Raw genomic sequence first — 16,681 nt, forward strand, 5'->3', positions numbered from 1 at the left:
TCAGCAGTGGCCACAGGACTGGAAAAGGTCAGTTTTCATTCCAATCCCAAGAAAGGCATGCCAAAGAATGCTCAAACTACCACACAATTGCACTCATCTCACACGCTAGTAAAGTAATGCTCAAAATTCTTCAAGACAGGCTTTACCAATACGTGAACTGTGAACTTCCAGATGTTCAGGCTGGTTTTAGAAAAGGCAAAGGAACCAGAGATTAAATTGCCAACATCTGCTGGAACATTTAAAAAGCAAGAGAGTTCCAGGAAAACATCAATTTCTGTTTTATTAACTATGCCAAAGCCTTTGACTGTGTGGATCACAATAAACTGTGGAAAATTCTGAAAGAGATGGGAATACCAAACCACATGACCTGACTCTTGAGAAACCCTGCAGATCAGGAAGCAACAGTTAGGACTGGACATGGAACAACAGACTTGTTCCAAATAGGAAAAGGATTATGTCAAGGCTGTATATTGTCACCCTACTTATTTAACATACGTGCAGAATACATCATGAGAAATGCTGGGCTGGAGGAAGCACAAGCTGGAATCAAGATTGCCGAGAGAAATATCAATAACCTCAGATATGCAGATGACACCACCCTTATGGCAGAAAGTGAAGAGGAACTAAAAAGCCTCTTGATGAAAGTGAAAGAGGAGAGTGAAAAAATTGGCTTAAAGCTCAACATTCAGAAAACTAAGATCATGGCATCTGGTCCCATCACTTCATGGCAAATAGATGGGGAAACAGTTTTGAACTTTATATTTTTTTGGCTCCAAAATCACTGCAGATGGTGATTGCAGCCTTGAAATTAAAAGACGCTTACTCTTTGGGAGGAAAGTTATGACCAACCTAGATAGCACATTAAAAAGCAATGACATTACTTTGTCAACAAAGTTCCATCAAGTCAAGGCTATAGTTTTTCCAGTAGTCATGTGTAGATGTGAGAGTTGGACTATAAAGAAAGCTGAGCACCGAAGAATTGATGCTTTTGAACTGTGATTTTGGAGAAGACTCTTGAGAGTTCCTTGGACTGCAAGGAGATCCAACCAGTCCATCCTAAAGGAGATCAGTCTTGGGTGTTCATTGGAAGTACTCATGCTGAAGCTGAAACTCAAGTACTTTGGCCACCTGATGCAAAGAGCTGACTCTTTTGAAAAAACCCTGATGCTGGGAAAGATTTAAGGCAGGAAGAGAGGGGACAATAGAGGATGAGATGGTTAGATGGCATCACCTACTCAAAGGACATGAGTTTGGGTAAACTCTGGGAGTTGGTGATGGACAGGGAGGCCTGGTGTGCTGCACTTAATGGGTCCCAAAGAGTCAGACACGACTCAGTGACTGAACTAAACTGATGTAATGTGTGTTAAGGGAGTCAGGGGAAAAGAAGTGTTCTGCAATGTTGTCATTTTGTGTTAGTGTTCTAGTGAGCCTGTGCCCTTATTGTGTAAACTTCAATATATTTCTTAATACCTGCTACCTCACATGGGACAGGATGAGTGGAAGGGGCTAAATTTGTGTATTTCCCTTTTCCCATGTAGAAGACTAAAGGTAGCTGAAGTTGGGTATTTCCTTTTCTCCACTCAGGACAGCTGATTTAAAAAACAATGCCAGTTTTAGGTTTTGGTAACATTTACCTTGATGGCATTCTCTGTTAAGAGCAGACCTAGGGTACTTTAACATGACTGTTTTCCTCTTCCCTTGGCTGGAAGCCAGAGAGGAGTTTTCTGATTGTCACATGAAGACCTGGTAGAACCCTTGGAGTGAAAACTCATGAAAATATGGGGACCAGTCACGACTGTGTCCCTCTGGAATTTTTAATCATCACATTGAGCTTCAGCAATGTATCAATTACAACTTAGGCTTTCCTGCCTTGTTGCTGTTTCCCACAGAGGTTTCTGCTAGTGGGTTTCTCCTTTGGTAAATTATACTTCCCTGTATCCCTCCTGTCTTTCCCCATTTGGAGGGATGGGGAATGATTTGTATTGTGATTTCACTCCTCTGATTGATCTTAGATGACTCTTTTTTCCTACTTTCTTTGGCCATTTATGTGTTGGGGCAGAGTAACTTAGAAGCTTCTTACCTGACAGAAATCAAAAGTCCTCTCAGCTATTCCATAAAGGTATTAACTTTCTAAAAATCACTAAGCAATAGCATACAAATAACCAGTATCCTAGAAACATGGCAAAAAAATGAGGGAGATATAAGGAGTAAGGGATTTCCTGGTGGCTCAGACAATAAAGAATCCACCTGTAATGTGGAAGACCTGGGTTTGATCCCTGCATTGGGAAGGTTCCCTGGGGAAGGGCCTGGCAACCCACCCCGGTATTCCTGCCTAGAGAATCCCCATGGACAGAGGAGCCTGATGGACTATAGTCCATGGGGTCACCAAAAGTTGGATAGGACTGAGTGACTAAGCACTGCACAGCACATAAGGAGTAAAGCAATACCAACGTTACAAGCATAACTGTTTTTACTTAGACACCTTGCTTTTTCTCCAGGCTATGGTAAAATTCATTAAATTGACAAGTACTCCTACTCAATTCTAGATTATTTAAAAAATTCTCTGTAATCACCAAAATTCTACAAAGAGTAAAATTTGTTGTGTTGACTGCCTTTTTATTATGTCTTGTTCCGCACAGTAGATTTTCAGATAAGTAAATTAAAGCATGGAAGTATTACACTTTGTCTAATGTCCCTAGTGGCCATTTTCAAGTCTGAGTTTAAGCTGTAGAGCCAGATACTTGGCCTCTAGCCTAATAATTTTATGTTTTTGGAGCTAGCCTAGCTTATTTATGTACCAGTCCCATAATGTGATAATGGAGGAATGAGGAAGTCCCCCAGGGTATAGATTCCTGGGTTCACTGTACATTTAATTTCTGTCAAGAGCTGTCCTTCACAATTTCATAAAATGTTCTACCTCAAGAAACCCTGAAAAAGATCTCTTCATCTATTCTGAAATTTCTTTATATATTCCTAGGCAATTCTCTGAGGTGTTTGTCAACTACTGTTACTCAAATAAGATGTCATGAATAGATGTATCCAGGATATACTAGGTTAATTAAAATGAATCAGGTTTCCATTCTGCAGGATTTTCAATCTTTCAAATGCTAACATGATAGCACATCTGAGAGAAGATGGAGTTTGCAGCACTTCCTGAACATTTTCATCCATAGAACCATATAGCTTTTATTTTATTGCAAATAACTAGTCCTATTTTGGGAAGTACAGGTTTAAACAAACAAAAAGTTTTACTGAAGAGACGTCTAGGGCAAAGAGGTACAAGGATTTATTGGTGGTCATACAGTTGATGAGTGGGTGATGGAAGAAACTGAGTAGGGAAAGAAGTTCAGGGAGATAATGAACTAAAAATTTTATTCAAAGAGCTACAACATGTTGCAATACTTCACAGTTTGCCTAATGATAACAAAACTAAACTTGATGGCAAAACAAACTAGGAAGTGATGTGCATAAATTATGTTTCATACTTTTAAAAGTTGTCCCTCGTAATATTACAGACCCATATGGAAAGCTCACATATTGTTTTTGGCAAAAATGATAACTCTTGCGTTAAATTTCTATTTGACATCTGGAGTACAAAAGAGATTTACTTAGGTAGTTATTCCCGTATTGTTGTGTCCAACTCTTTATAAAACCATGGACCACAGCACACCAGGCTTCCCCATCCTTCACGATCTCCTGGAGCTTGCTCAAACTCATGTCTACTGAGTCGGTGATACTTCCGACTGTCTTGTCCTCTGTCATCCCCTTCTCTCACATAGAAATGTTTTAATTTAGCATGTGTTAAATTATACTATAGGTCCAGATTATTAAAGAAGTTCAAGCTGCTCTACCTACACTTGGCATTTTCTATGAGGGCACTAAACAGAGACCCATCTGGGTTAAATAGCAAGGTCTCACAATTTTGAGTGGATGTATTTGTGCGTGTATGTGGCAGAGCTGGGACAGGCACCTAGTTCTCTTCATTCCTGCAGCACAATACTTTCAATCCTGTTGTTGACATTGACATTACAATGTCAACTTTTGGGCAATGACAACACTATATTTGTAGTTCAACTTTATTTTTGTAGGAAAGAGGGGTGATCCAAGAATACAAAACACATACACAATACATTTTACCCTGTTCTGCTATCGCAGGCTGTGTCTATTACATGCTTAAAGTCCCTTAAATTCAGCTTGTTTAAAACAACTATATCACCAGTAACTGCTTCTACTTGTCATGGGCCAGTATTGAACAAAGCCATTTGTTATGGATCTGTCATTAGCGTGCTCAACACTCCTGGGGAACAGGATTGACCTTGAAGCAGAATAAACATATTCTGTGTCTGCAAGGACAACATTCCTAACAAAATCAATGTAAGACCAGATGTAGATTTGAACCAATAAAAACTCAGGGAAAGAATACTCGCTCTGTATTAGAATATGACTTCCTGTGTAATAAGTGATCTTGTAAAATTTTACAACATTCGAGTATATCCTAGGAGGCTTTTTCTTATTTCTCAGGTTGGAATCAAACTAAACAAAGAAGGTAGATAGGCAAATAAAGGAGAATAGAATTGCCTGATTAAATTTCGTCCTATTTTAGCTGAAAATAGTTTCATAAGAAAAAAATTAAATTAAAAACCCTTCAGTTAAAATATGCTTTATTAGCTTGAGTGTTTTATTTCTAAATTTATCCAAAGCTAGAATGTGTGCTTTAATTTTCTATTCTAGCTTCCCAAGAACTGATAATTTGTCTTGAATTTCTTCCATCCAGTACCTATGTATCTAATACACCCTGAACCTCAGAAACCACTGCAAGGGATAAGGTTAAGATTAAGATAAGGTAACCTTAAGATAACTTGCAAGATGGTAACTTATCAGTAAAAGCCAGCTCACATTAAGGGAATGGAACTTGGAGAAACCTTTAAAACCACTTAATCAGTAGTTCCCTTTACAAAGTTTCTGTGTGCGGAAAGACATTCAAAGCATAGGAAATAACAGAAAACAGAAAGGTATATTTGTAGCTTTCTCAGCTTCACGGTTTAGACTTTTGTTCAGAACCAGCTTCAGTCTTATTTTAAATGAAAGTTTTTAACATGATCTGTGAAGCAGTAAGATTCTAGCAGGTAGAATTCATTGAGGGAAATAGTTTCCTGCAATAATATGTGATTTATCCACTAACATCTCTGTGCTATATAGAGGAAAGTATTCATGCGGTTGTCATTAGTTTAAAAGCTGCTACAGTTTTGTCAGTATAATTTTAAGCCATTTAAGATTGTGAGTTGGAAAAACATATTTGAATAGGTATATAATTGTTTCCAAAGTAACAGCCTCTGCATTTTTTTTCTTTATTTTGATTTTTTAAAAAAAATATTTTATTGGAGTATAGTTGATTTGCAACGTTGTATTAGTTTCAGGTACACAGCAAAGTGAATAAGCTGCACACACGCGCACACACACACACATACACACACACACACGTATCCCTATGTTTTAGATTGTTTTCCATAAAGGCCATGCATGACAGAGTACTGGGTAGAGTTCTCTACTGCTATATAGTAGGTCCTTATTAGTTATCTATTTTGTATATACTAGTGTGTATATCAGAGAAGGCAATGGCACCCCACTCCAGTACTCTTGCCTAGAAAATCCCATGGATGGAGGAGCCTGGTAGGCTGCAGCCCATGGGGTCGCTAAGAGTCGGACACGACTGAGCAACTTCAGTTTCACTTTTCACTTTCATGAATTGGAGAAGGAAATGGCAACCCACTCCGGTGTTCTTGCCTGGAGAATCCCAGGGACGGGGGAGCCTGGTGGGCTGCCATTTATGGGGTCGCACAGAGTCGGACACGACTGAAGCGACGCAGCAGCAGCAGCAGCAGCAGCAGCAGCAGCAGCAGTGTATATATGTCAATCCCTGTCTCCCAGTTTATCCCTCCTCTCCTTACCCCTGGTGAACTTAAGTTTGTTTTCTATCAATACATCTGTAACTATTTCTGTTTTTTAGGTAAGTTCATTTGTATATTTTAAGATTCCAGATATAAGCAATATCATGATAATTGTCTTTCTCTGTCTGACTTACTTTACTTAGTATGTTTATCTCTGGGTCTATTAATGTTTCTGCAAATGACGTTATCTCATTCTTTTTATTGCTTATATTCCATTGTATATATGTACCATATCTTCTTCATCCATTCCAATGTTAGTGGACATTTTTGCTGCATCTATGTCCTGGCTATTATAGAAAGTGCTTCAAGGAACATTGTGGTGAATATATCTATTTGAATTATGGCTTTTTACAGATATATGCCCAGGAGTTGGATTGGTGGATCTTAAGGCAACTCTATTTTTAGTTTTTAAAGGTACCTTTGTACTGTTCTCCAAAGTGGTTGTACCAGTTTGGAACCATGCCTTTTTATTTGTAACTAGTTACACTAAAACAGAATCAGCCCTTTTCTACAGATGTGAAAAACAAACACCTTCCAAGTCCTTCATTAGAAGAAAGAACATTTCAGATCCAGTTTTGCCTGGCCCTGAGTATGAAAAAGATATCTTAATTTCTCTCTTAAATGCTTATCTAATTGATTATCCAAAAGTATCAGTTGAGTCTCTGAGATTCCTATTGTTTTAAGGTTATTTCTCCAAATTTTATACGAAATTATTTTATCCTAAATAATTCTTGCTAAAATTTAAGCATGATGTGTTTGTATTCAAGGAAACTTCCTAAAACATATGCAAATATATACACACATACGTATAAAATAGCAAAAAGAAAATCAGAAGGGGAACACTCAGAACACTTGAAATTAACTTAATAGAATATATTGTATCTTTCTTAGAGAAATTATTAAATGTTTAAAACATTATGAAAAATGTTGGATATAAAAGTAGCTCTTGAAAGAGAATTACAAATAGCAGGGTAGGTCAGGAATATCAAAATAATCTGCTTTAGATTTAAAAAGCAAAAGAATAAGATGAATTTGTTTACCTATATGGGTAAATTGTGTATATTCCTGTTTCATAAGGTTATGGGTTCATATACACTGCAGACTAAGAGGCCAGTCATGCTGTGTTCCAACATAAGTTTCTACCTGGAAATTTTCTGGACTCATCTTTCTGAGATACGCCTAAGTTAAGAATTGAGTGAGTGTCATGCTTTCCCCATTTACCAGCCTCATTATTCTGAAGTGGGTAGGCAAAGCAAAGTGAAAAGTGGTATATTGTTACTTTAGGGGAAATACATATTTTAAAGGTTCTCAAAGGTTTTACTATGTCTGCTAAGCCTTGACTGGGTTTTTCAACATTTGTCCAGATGTGTGAGATACTCTTCCTCTTGTAGTTGGGTCATTGCAGCACTTAGGTACAGGTATTGCTATAGCCACTATCATTACTTGGCAACTCTGTTTACTGAAAACCAACTCTACAATTAGGACTGTGCCAGGAAACTTACAAGTACCTCATATACTTGCAAGGCAAAAGAAGTGCCCATGTTTCTTGGAGCAGTCATTGCTTAATATACTAGCTCAAGGTCTTTGAGAAATTCTTTTACTTTCTGAATCTCTCTCTCTCTCTCTCTTTTTTTTTTTCCATGTGTAAAGTGAGTCTTCTAGTGTCATTGACCTATAGGGTTTTTTAGTATTCAAGTGCTCAACACATTTCCTGAAACACATGGTATCTGATAAGGCTTTAATATCTAGAATATTTTCAACAACCTAATTCAAAATGGAGAAAGGGCTCAAAAAGCCTTCTCTCCAAAGAAGATGTGCAAGTTTCCATTAAGCACATAAAAAGATGTTCATCACTAATCATTAGAGAAGTGAAAATCAAAAACTACAATGATATACCACTTGATTCCAACTAACATACTAACGTGCATCCAATTAAAAAATAAATGCTGGTTTAAAACTTAAAAAAAAAATCCTAAAATTTAAAAAAATCAAAAACTAAAATCATGGCGTCTGATCCCATTATTTCATGGTAAATGAATGGGAAAAAGTGGAAACAGTGGCAGATTTTATTTTCTTGGGTTCCAAAATCACTGTGGACAGTGATTGTAGCCGTGGAATTAAAAGATGCTTACCTCTTGGAAGAAAAGCTTTGACACACTTAGGGTGTTGAAAAGTAGAGAAATCACTTTGGCAAATGAAGATCCTTTTAGTCAAAGCTACAGTTTCTCCAGTAGAGTTGGACCATAAAAAAAGCTGAGTGCCAAAGAACTGATGCTTTCAAATTCTGGTGCTGGAGAAGACTCTCGAGAGTCCCTTGGACTGCAAGGTGATCAAATCAGTCAAGCCTAAAGGAAATCAACCCTGAATATTCATTGGAAGGACTCATGCTGAAGCTCCAATACTTTGGCCACCTGATGCAAAGAGCCAACTCATTGAAAAAGACTCTGATATTGGGAAAGATTGAGGGCAGGAGGTATAGGGGCATAAGAGGATGAGATGATTTGATGGCATCACCAACTCAATGGACAGAAGTTTGAGCAAACTCAGAAAGATAGTGAATAGTGAAGGACAGGGAAGCCTGGTGTGCTTCAGCCCATGGGGTTACAAAGAGTCGGACATGACTTAGCAACTGAAAAACAATCCAAAACAAAACAATACTGACAATATGTGGAGAAACTTGAACCCTTCTGTTCTGTTGGTGGGAATGTAAAATGATGTAACTCCTATGCAAATCAAAATGGTGGTTACAAAATGTTAAAAATAGAATTATCAGATTATTCAGCACCTGTATTTCTGAGTCAAAAGAATTGAAAGCAGAGTCTTGAGAGGTTTGTTCATAACAGCATCATTTGCAATAGCTAAAATGTGAGTGACTGAAGTTCTGTGAATCCATGAATTAATAATCAAAATGTGGTACATATGCACATTATTCAGTCTTAAGGAAACTCTAACTTGCTACACTACATGTGATACTTGGGGGTATTTAAGTGAGATGAACCAGTCACAAAATACTAATACCGTATAACTTCAGTTGTGTAAGGTATTCAGAGTAGTCAAAACCATAATGACAGAAAGTAGAATAGTATTTGCCAGGGGCTGGGTGAAAGAGGGAACAGATAGTTACTGTCTAAAGGATATAGAGTTCCAGCTGTACAAGGTGATGAGTTTTGAGGATGGAAGATAGAGATAGTTGCACAACAATATGAATGGACTTAATACCCCTAAACTGAATACTTAAAACTGATCAAAACGGTACATTTTGTGTATTTTCCTACAATAAAAATTGAAAGAAAAAAATCATATCCGATTCTTTAGAACTTTGCTGATGCTACTACATACAGGACTTTGTACACTTTGAAGGCTGCCTGTGTACCTACCTCTAGCAATTTTAAGCATTTGGGGAAAGACTTTTACTCCTCTTGTATCACTTTTAAGTTAATAACTTGTTAATTCAATAGTAACTTATTAAATCCCTTCTGATATGCTTGACACTATGATAAGCCTAATTTACCTTCCTAAATATTCATAACACATTCTTTAGATTTCAAAACCTTAACATATTCTTTAGATTTTAAAAATGATTCCACTCATTTTGCTTTATTTAAGAAAGTGTTTTGAACTATTTTGGTTTTACCTTTTGCTAGTTGCTTCTGTGTAACTCGTCTGTTCACGGACAACGCCGTCAGTGTGTTAACCTGTCTTTGATAGATTCTCTTTCTGTGCCTTCATTTTTATCTTTTTTTTTTTCCTGTTCTGAAGAAACTTAAAAAAATATATCTAGTTCTTATTTTTATTTTTCTGCAATTCAAATTCTGTTCTTGAAAGCCTCCAATGTGAATTGCTTTGTTTCCTAGTTATCTTTTGTTACTTCACTCACATGGTTTTATTTCTCTTTTATCCTTTTACCCTGTTGTTTCTCTTTTTCTCTCTTTGGATTTATATTTCAGCCATGTATTCATTAATTCCTGAAATTTCTTTGGGTTTATATTATTTTAGTCATCTTTCCAATACCGTTCTTTGCCATGATCTGCATTTTCATGCATTGAACCTAAATTATTCATATTTTCTTTAGTACAAGTGAGAACTTTTAAAGTGGCACATAAATGGCGTTTCTTGCTCCATATCTGTTGCTATAATTATCAAATTCCTTAATAGGAATTTAAGGGATGATTCGATTTTTTTTTTTTCTGATGCCTACTTTATAAGCAATAAAACTAAGGTAATATGAAACTTGCCTAAGGAAACACAGCTAGTAAACAGTAAGCAGAGTTAGGCAGTTAGCTTATACCAGACGTTGCTTTTAGAGTTCATGGCATGGGACCCTGTCAAATACTTTTCTTTTACTATTTATTTACAAATACTATAAACAGAGAAATGCATATATAGCATAAGTTTACCACTTAATGAATATTTATAGAAGGAACACACTTACATAACCAACCCCTAAAATATGACCAGCTAACCAGAAGCTTGCTCGCTCTTTTTCCTCTTCCAGCCTTCTACCAGACCTTGTGGTTTATCAGGGTTCTACTTTTAACAGTAAAGAATAATTTGTTTGTTTTTGTACCTTATAAAAATGGAAAATACAGGATCTACTTTGCTTTCTTTCTTTCTTCAGTCAGTTCAGTTCAGTCACTCAGTCATGTCCAACTCCGCAACCCCATGGACTGCAGCATGCCAGGCTTCCCTGTCCATCACGAACTCATGGAGACTGCTCAAACTCATGTCCATCGAGTCAGTGATACCATCCAACAATCTCATCCTTGTCATCCCCTTCTCTTTCTGCCTTCAATCTTTCCCAGCATCAGGGTCTTTTCCAATGAGTCAGTTCTATGCATCAGATGGCCAAAGGTTTGGAGCTTCAGCATCAGTTCTTCCAATGAATATTCAGGACTGATTTCCTAGGGTTGACTGGCTGGATCTCCTTGCACTCCAAGGGACTCTTGAGAGTCTTCTACAAAACTACAGTTCAAAAGCATTAATTCTTTGGCGCTCAGCTTTCTTCACAGTCCAACTCTTACATCCATACATGGCTGCTGGGAAAAATCATAGCTTTGACTAGATGGACCTTTGTCCTCAAAGTAATATTTCTGCTTTTTAATGGGCTGTCTAGGTTTGCCAGAGCTTTTCATCCAAGGAGCAAGTGTCTTTTAATTTAATGGTTGCAGTCACCATCTGCAGTGATTTTAGAGTCCAAGAAAATAAACTCTTGTCACTGTTTTTATTGTTTCCCCATCTATTTGCCATGAAGTGATGGAACTGGAGGCTATGATCTTAGTTTTCTGAATGTTGAGATTTAAGCCAACTTTTTCACTCTCCTCTTTCATTTTCATCAAGAGGCTCTTCAGTTCGCTTTCTGCCATACGGGTGGTGTCATCTGCGTATCTGAGGTTATTGATATTTCTCCCGGCAATCTTGACTCAAGCTTGTGCTTCATCCAGCCCAGCATTTTGCATGATGAACTCTGCATATAAGTTAAATGAGCAGGGTGAGAATATATAGCCTTGACGTACTCCTTTCCCAATTTGGAACCCAGCTCATTGCTCCATGTCCAGTTCTAACTGTTGCTTCTTGAGCTGCATACAGATTTCCCAGGAGGCAGGTAAGTTGGTGTGGTATTCCCATCTGTTTAAGAATTTTCCAGTTTGTTGTGATCCACACAGTCAAAGGCTTTTTTGACTTAGTCAATAAAACAGAAGTAGATATGTTTCTGGCATACAGTCCATGGAATTCTCCAGGCCAGAATACTGGAATGGGTAGTCTTTCCCTTCTCCAGGAGATCTTCCTAACCCAGGATTGAACCCAGGTCTCCTGCATTGAAGGTGCATTCTTTAACAACTGAGCCAGAAGGGAAGCCCATTTCTTTCTTAAAAGATATTCATCATATCCATCTAGTAATTTTTGTTGCTATGCAATATTGCCGTTGTGAGCATATTCTTCAATTTTTCCATTCTAATGTTGATATGAATAGTTGTTTTTTTTTTCCTATAACAAATACTGCTTTATTCCTATATTTTCATTTTGCTTAACGTTTCCAGTAAGTATAACCATAGGCTTCCTGGGTCATATCATGTGTTTTATTAGATTACCCTGAATAGTGTAATGGATGTGCAAATTAACTCACCAACAGTGTGTTAGAACTCTGTTTTATTGATAGCTTGAATATCTCACAGCCAGTGGTTGGTGCTTATCTTTTAATTTAAGCCATTCATATTTTATTTTACTATGATGTCTAAAGTTGAATATATTCATAAATTTATTGCCTGTTTTGGCATGATTTTTTTTTTTATAAAGAGACGAGCCTTTTTTTTCCATTTTTTTCTGTTGGGTTCTATGACTTTTTCTTAGTAATTTGTAGGTGTTCTTCACAAATTGTAAATTGCAGTGCCTTTGTCATATGTACTGCTGCCAGTATGTTCTGCCAGTAATTTGCCTTCTACTCTTATGTTGTGTCCTTTAGGGAACATACATTTTTGTTTTAGTACATTTCGGTATGTTTTCCTTCTTGTTATAGTTTTTGTGTTCTATTAAAGGGCTTTACTCACTCTACAGTAAAATGATGTCCTCTATTCTTTGTGTTCAAAAAAGATTTTTTACCACTTCTTGTATTTATATCTGACATCAATTTGGAACTTATTTTTTTTTTATTTTATTTTTTAAACTTTACAACATTGTATTAGTTTTGCCAAATATCGAAATGAATCCGCCACAGGTATACCTGTGTTCCCCATCCTGAACCCTCCTCCCTCCTCCCTCCCCCTACCATCCCTCTGGGTCGTCCCAGTGTACCAGCCCCAAGCACCCCGTATTGTGCATCGAACCTGGACTGGTGACTCGTTTCATACATGATATTATACATGTTTCAATGCCATTCAAACTTATTTTTAAGAAATGAAATTAATGTCTCTATATATCTTCTAATCTGAATTACCTGGGTGAGATGACCATTTCCCCCCACTTTACTGCAGTTAACTTTGTCAGTGTGAGAAGTCTAGCATAATTTTTGTTATTTATGTGTATACTAATTCTAGATGTTTGATATTTGAATGCTTATTTTTTTGCAACTTAATGCTCTTGTAAATGGTATCATTTACAATTTATTTGTGTGTGTATGTAGAATAACATTTTGGAGTATTTAATCATGTGTTCTGTGACTTTGCTACATAGACCAATTACTATTAATGTTTTGTCTGATATCATTTTGATTTTCTAGATAAGCAGACTTGTCTTCCATAAAGTATAATTTTATTATTTTAAAAGCCATAGGGTGTTTTTTCATTGTTTTATTTCATTTGCTAGTACTCCTAGCATAATATGAAATATAAGTTGTAATTTTTAAACTTAAAAACACACAACAAGAGAGGAGTGGGCTTAGTTTTATTCAGTGTCTTACTGAGGACTGTAGACTGGGAGACAGCCTTTCAGTAACTCTGAGTATATTGCTCTCAAGAGATAGGGGAAGAGCCAGTAGATATATGAATTTGGGGGCTAGGAAATGCATATAGTCAAGCACACATCTTCTAAAATATTACTGCTAATCATGAAAAACAGATATCTTAAGTTAATGATTTTAGTCTTTTTCTGTGTGTGGGAAGATGCAACAATCTGGGGTCACCTAGAAATGCTTCCTGAGATGTACATTTTAAGTGTCTAGAGGTCTGTTTATCCAAAGCACACAATGGTTCATCCTGTTTTTTTCATCCTGAATTCCAATCAGGGCATACTGTGAGTGGGTTACTGTAGTTGGTTTCTACTAAATTCTTGTATAACTGGATTATGAGTGACAATTTTTGTTCTTTTTGAAATTCACATGTAATAGAGATTATTTTCTGTTGCCTACTCTCAAGGGGGAAGCGTTTCAGTATTTAAGTATTGTGGGTTATCAGAGGTCACCTGTCAAGTGTTGGCATTCACGTCTGGTTCTGTGTGAGAGGGCAGCAATCATCTTCCTTCCTATCACTCAGTGTTTTTTTTTTTTTTTTAAATAATCTGTCTCATGTTTTCACTAACCATTCTGTGGCTGTCACTAACATTGTCATCACTGTTACACTGGTGGTTCTTTTTTCTGTAATGCAGCCACCAATCCAGATTCCATGGAGAGATTCTGATGGAGGGTATTTCCTTCAAGATGATGTACAAAAGTACAGAGACCTCATGGTTGAGTTCAAAATTTGTTTCTAGACAAATTGATGGCCAAGACACATTATATACTCCTTAGGTATTGCTCTCCCAGCATCCACCAGAATAATATGATATCCTCAAACACTTCCTAACCCAGTGCCACTCAGCTCTGTGTCCACTGCTTTTGAGGGTTTCCTGGGGTCTTCCTCTCTAGTTGGTATGAAATTTAAATTGTGGAGATTTCCCAGAACATTGACGTTCACAATGTTTTCTATTTCTTTGGAATAAGAGTGGCATCTTCAGCCTTAACTAGCTTCCTGGATTCTCTGGCTGCTAAAGGAATTGGTATTTTTAACTCCAGTATCTTCTGCCTCTGAGCTCATGAAGAGATTCATCTGATCTACTATATAATGTCCAAGTCATTTTTTTGCCTCATTCAGGCCAAGAGTTTCTCTTATTAATAGAATTCAAATAAAATCTGAAGCTAAGGAATATAATTCACATTCTGAGTAGGGGAAATTTTGCAAGCAGTCTTTAAAATTCTGCTTCTTCACAATTTGCCATTGTTCAGCTCAGAAAGCAAAGCTGTAGAATCTCTTAATATTGTGGTAATTAATACCCAATGTGTAATGTCTCATTTTATTCAATTTATACTTAGTGTGCCCTGCCAAAATGTAATAAAGAAAACACTTAAAAAGCCACAAAGGTATAAATTATTAAAACATTTCCTCCTGAAGCATGGTTTTAAATAATACTTAGTGCAATGTCATCTAGGGCATTTGGAGATTATAGTTTACTAATAAATATCTTGGCTGAGGTTCATTCTGCAGGCAGGGATAAATGCAAGTTAGATGTATCTGTCTTCAAAGGTGAATAGATGCCTGCACAGGAAGGGTGTTGGATGCCTTTCATTTGTCCTAAGAAAGCTTGGTTGGTGAGACTTTCTGGAAAAATTGAAGAGAGTAGTGAAGGGTGGGAACTAGGAGCATCCCTGACCCCAAATCCTTTCAGAAAGGATACTTGCTCCAGGATAAGGATAAGCAGAGAACAAGTAGAAGACATGCTCTCAAGATTTGTTAGGATAGGGAGAGAAGATACGGAGAGTGCTAGAGGTAGAGAGATGCCAGCCTCTACGGAGATCAGATAGTAGGAAAGAAGAAAACCAAAGGTCATGGATCATGGTTTTTACTGATTTCTCTCTTTTTAAAAATCTTTAGATGTGAATAGAATGGTCTCTTAATAGTTTCACAGCAAAAAGTCTGTGTTTCCCTAAATAGCTTAGTATTTTTCCTACTTTTCTGATCAAAATGAAGAAATATTAAATGTTCCAATGATACTGGACACAACAGAAACAGAAGAGACCTATTTATAATGTCATATTTTGTTGAAAAGCTTTCACAGGTCCCAACTATAAACCCCATACAGAGCCCACAGGGGAAAAAAGAAGGAAAGGTGATATGAACTGCTTTAGCCAGAGTAAGCCTTTCTGTAGCACAGGTGCTGAAGTTACTGTTTACAAATGGCATGAGGTTGTTCTCCAGACGTGGGCATGTACAGCAGCTCTTGATCCCCTTATGGAGGCCGTTTTTAAGGGTGTGACTCCACTCTGCCTGGAACAAGTATCTTTTCTGAAAGGCTCTCCAGGAGTATCCTGGGAAATTCTGTCATATCCAAATGTGACTTCCTGGTTGGAGAGGAACTCATAGACAGAAAACTCAATTAAAAGCAGTTTTACAGCTTAAAACTAAAATATAATACTCCCAAATGCATTCTCTATTTAAAAATGAGTAGGTCAGACTTGGTACTTCAACATTCCATTGCCTTATCCTTTAATTCCCCTCTATTTTTCTATCCCTTCTTTACATTCATTCTCCCTGGAGAGTCTATTTCAAATCATTTTGAGATACATAACAAAAATAACTTTTGTGCCTACATACTTTGGTTCTTGTTCCAATTGGAACTTGTTAAAACAAAAAAAAGTGGGATTAGTTCTCACTGGTTGAAGCTTAGTTTTTCTACTGTGTTTAAAGTGAGTAGAGGGAACTTGTAACTGACAGCTTGTCTTATTTTAAAATCTGAAACTTTGTACAGGAAATATTTAAGATACTTTTATTGTAGCATTTTTGTCATAGGAAAGAATAAGGAATAACTGAAACTACCAAAAATAAAAGAATAGTTGTATAAATGATGGTCTATCAACATTGTATTAATGGAATGCTATGCAGTTGTTCAAAAGCATAAGATAGAACTACATAATGATAGGAGAAGATTTATAAGTCTTAAGTGAAAAAGGAAAATTACAGACTAATATGAACAATCCAAAACCATTTAGTAAACTCTCAATAATGTATACACACAAATGTAAGATGCACATACATGCATGTATAGAAATAGATCTGAAAGGGTGCGCATCAAAATGATAACTATGAGTACTTCTGAGAATGTCCCAAAACTGTGAATGGAAAGAAGACATAGATTAAAAGAGTATTGTCATGTGTGATAAATAAAAAGAATACAAAGACAATAATAGTCTATATGTTACCTCTGAGAATTAACCAGATAACATCTTGTCTATTTGTTTTTGCTCTTTTTGGTTAAAAGTTACATGCAAA

General features: G+C 36.7%; 1 long non-coding RNA gene across 1 annotated transcript in view; it reads left to right on the forward strand.

The window, feature by feature from the left end:
* Window positions 1–16,681, forward strand: part of LOC147344299 (uncharacterized) — a 51,056-nt gene that overhangs the window by 32,690 nt on the left and 1,685 nt on the right. The window lies entirely within an intron of this gene.

The sequence above is a fragment of the Bos grunniens genome, chromosome 26 (genome assembly GCF_055505025.1).
Source record: "Bos grunniens cultivar Pamir isolate PY7600 chromosome 26, Bosgru_T2T1.0, whole genome shotgun sequence".
Classification (NCBI taxonomy): Eukaryota; Metazoa; Chordata; class Mammalia; order Artiodactyla; family Bovidae; genus Bos; species Bos grunniens.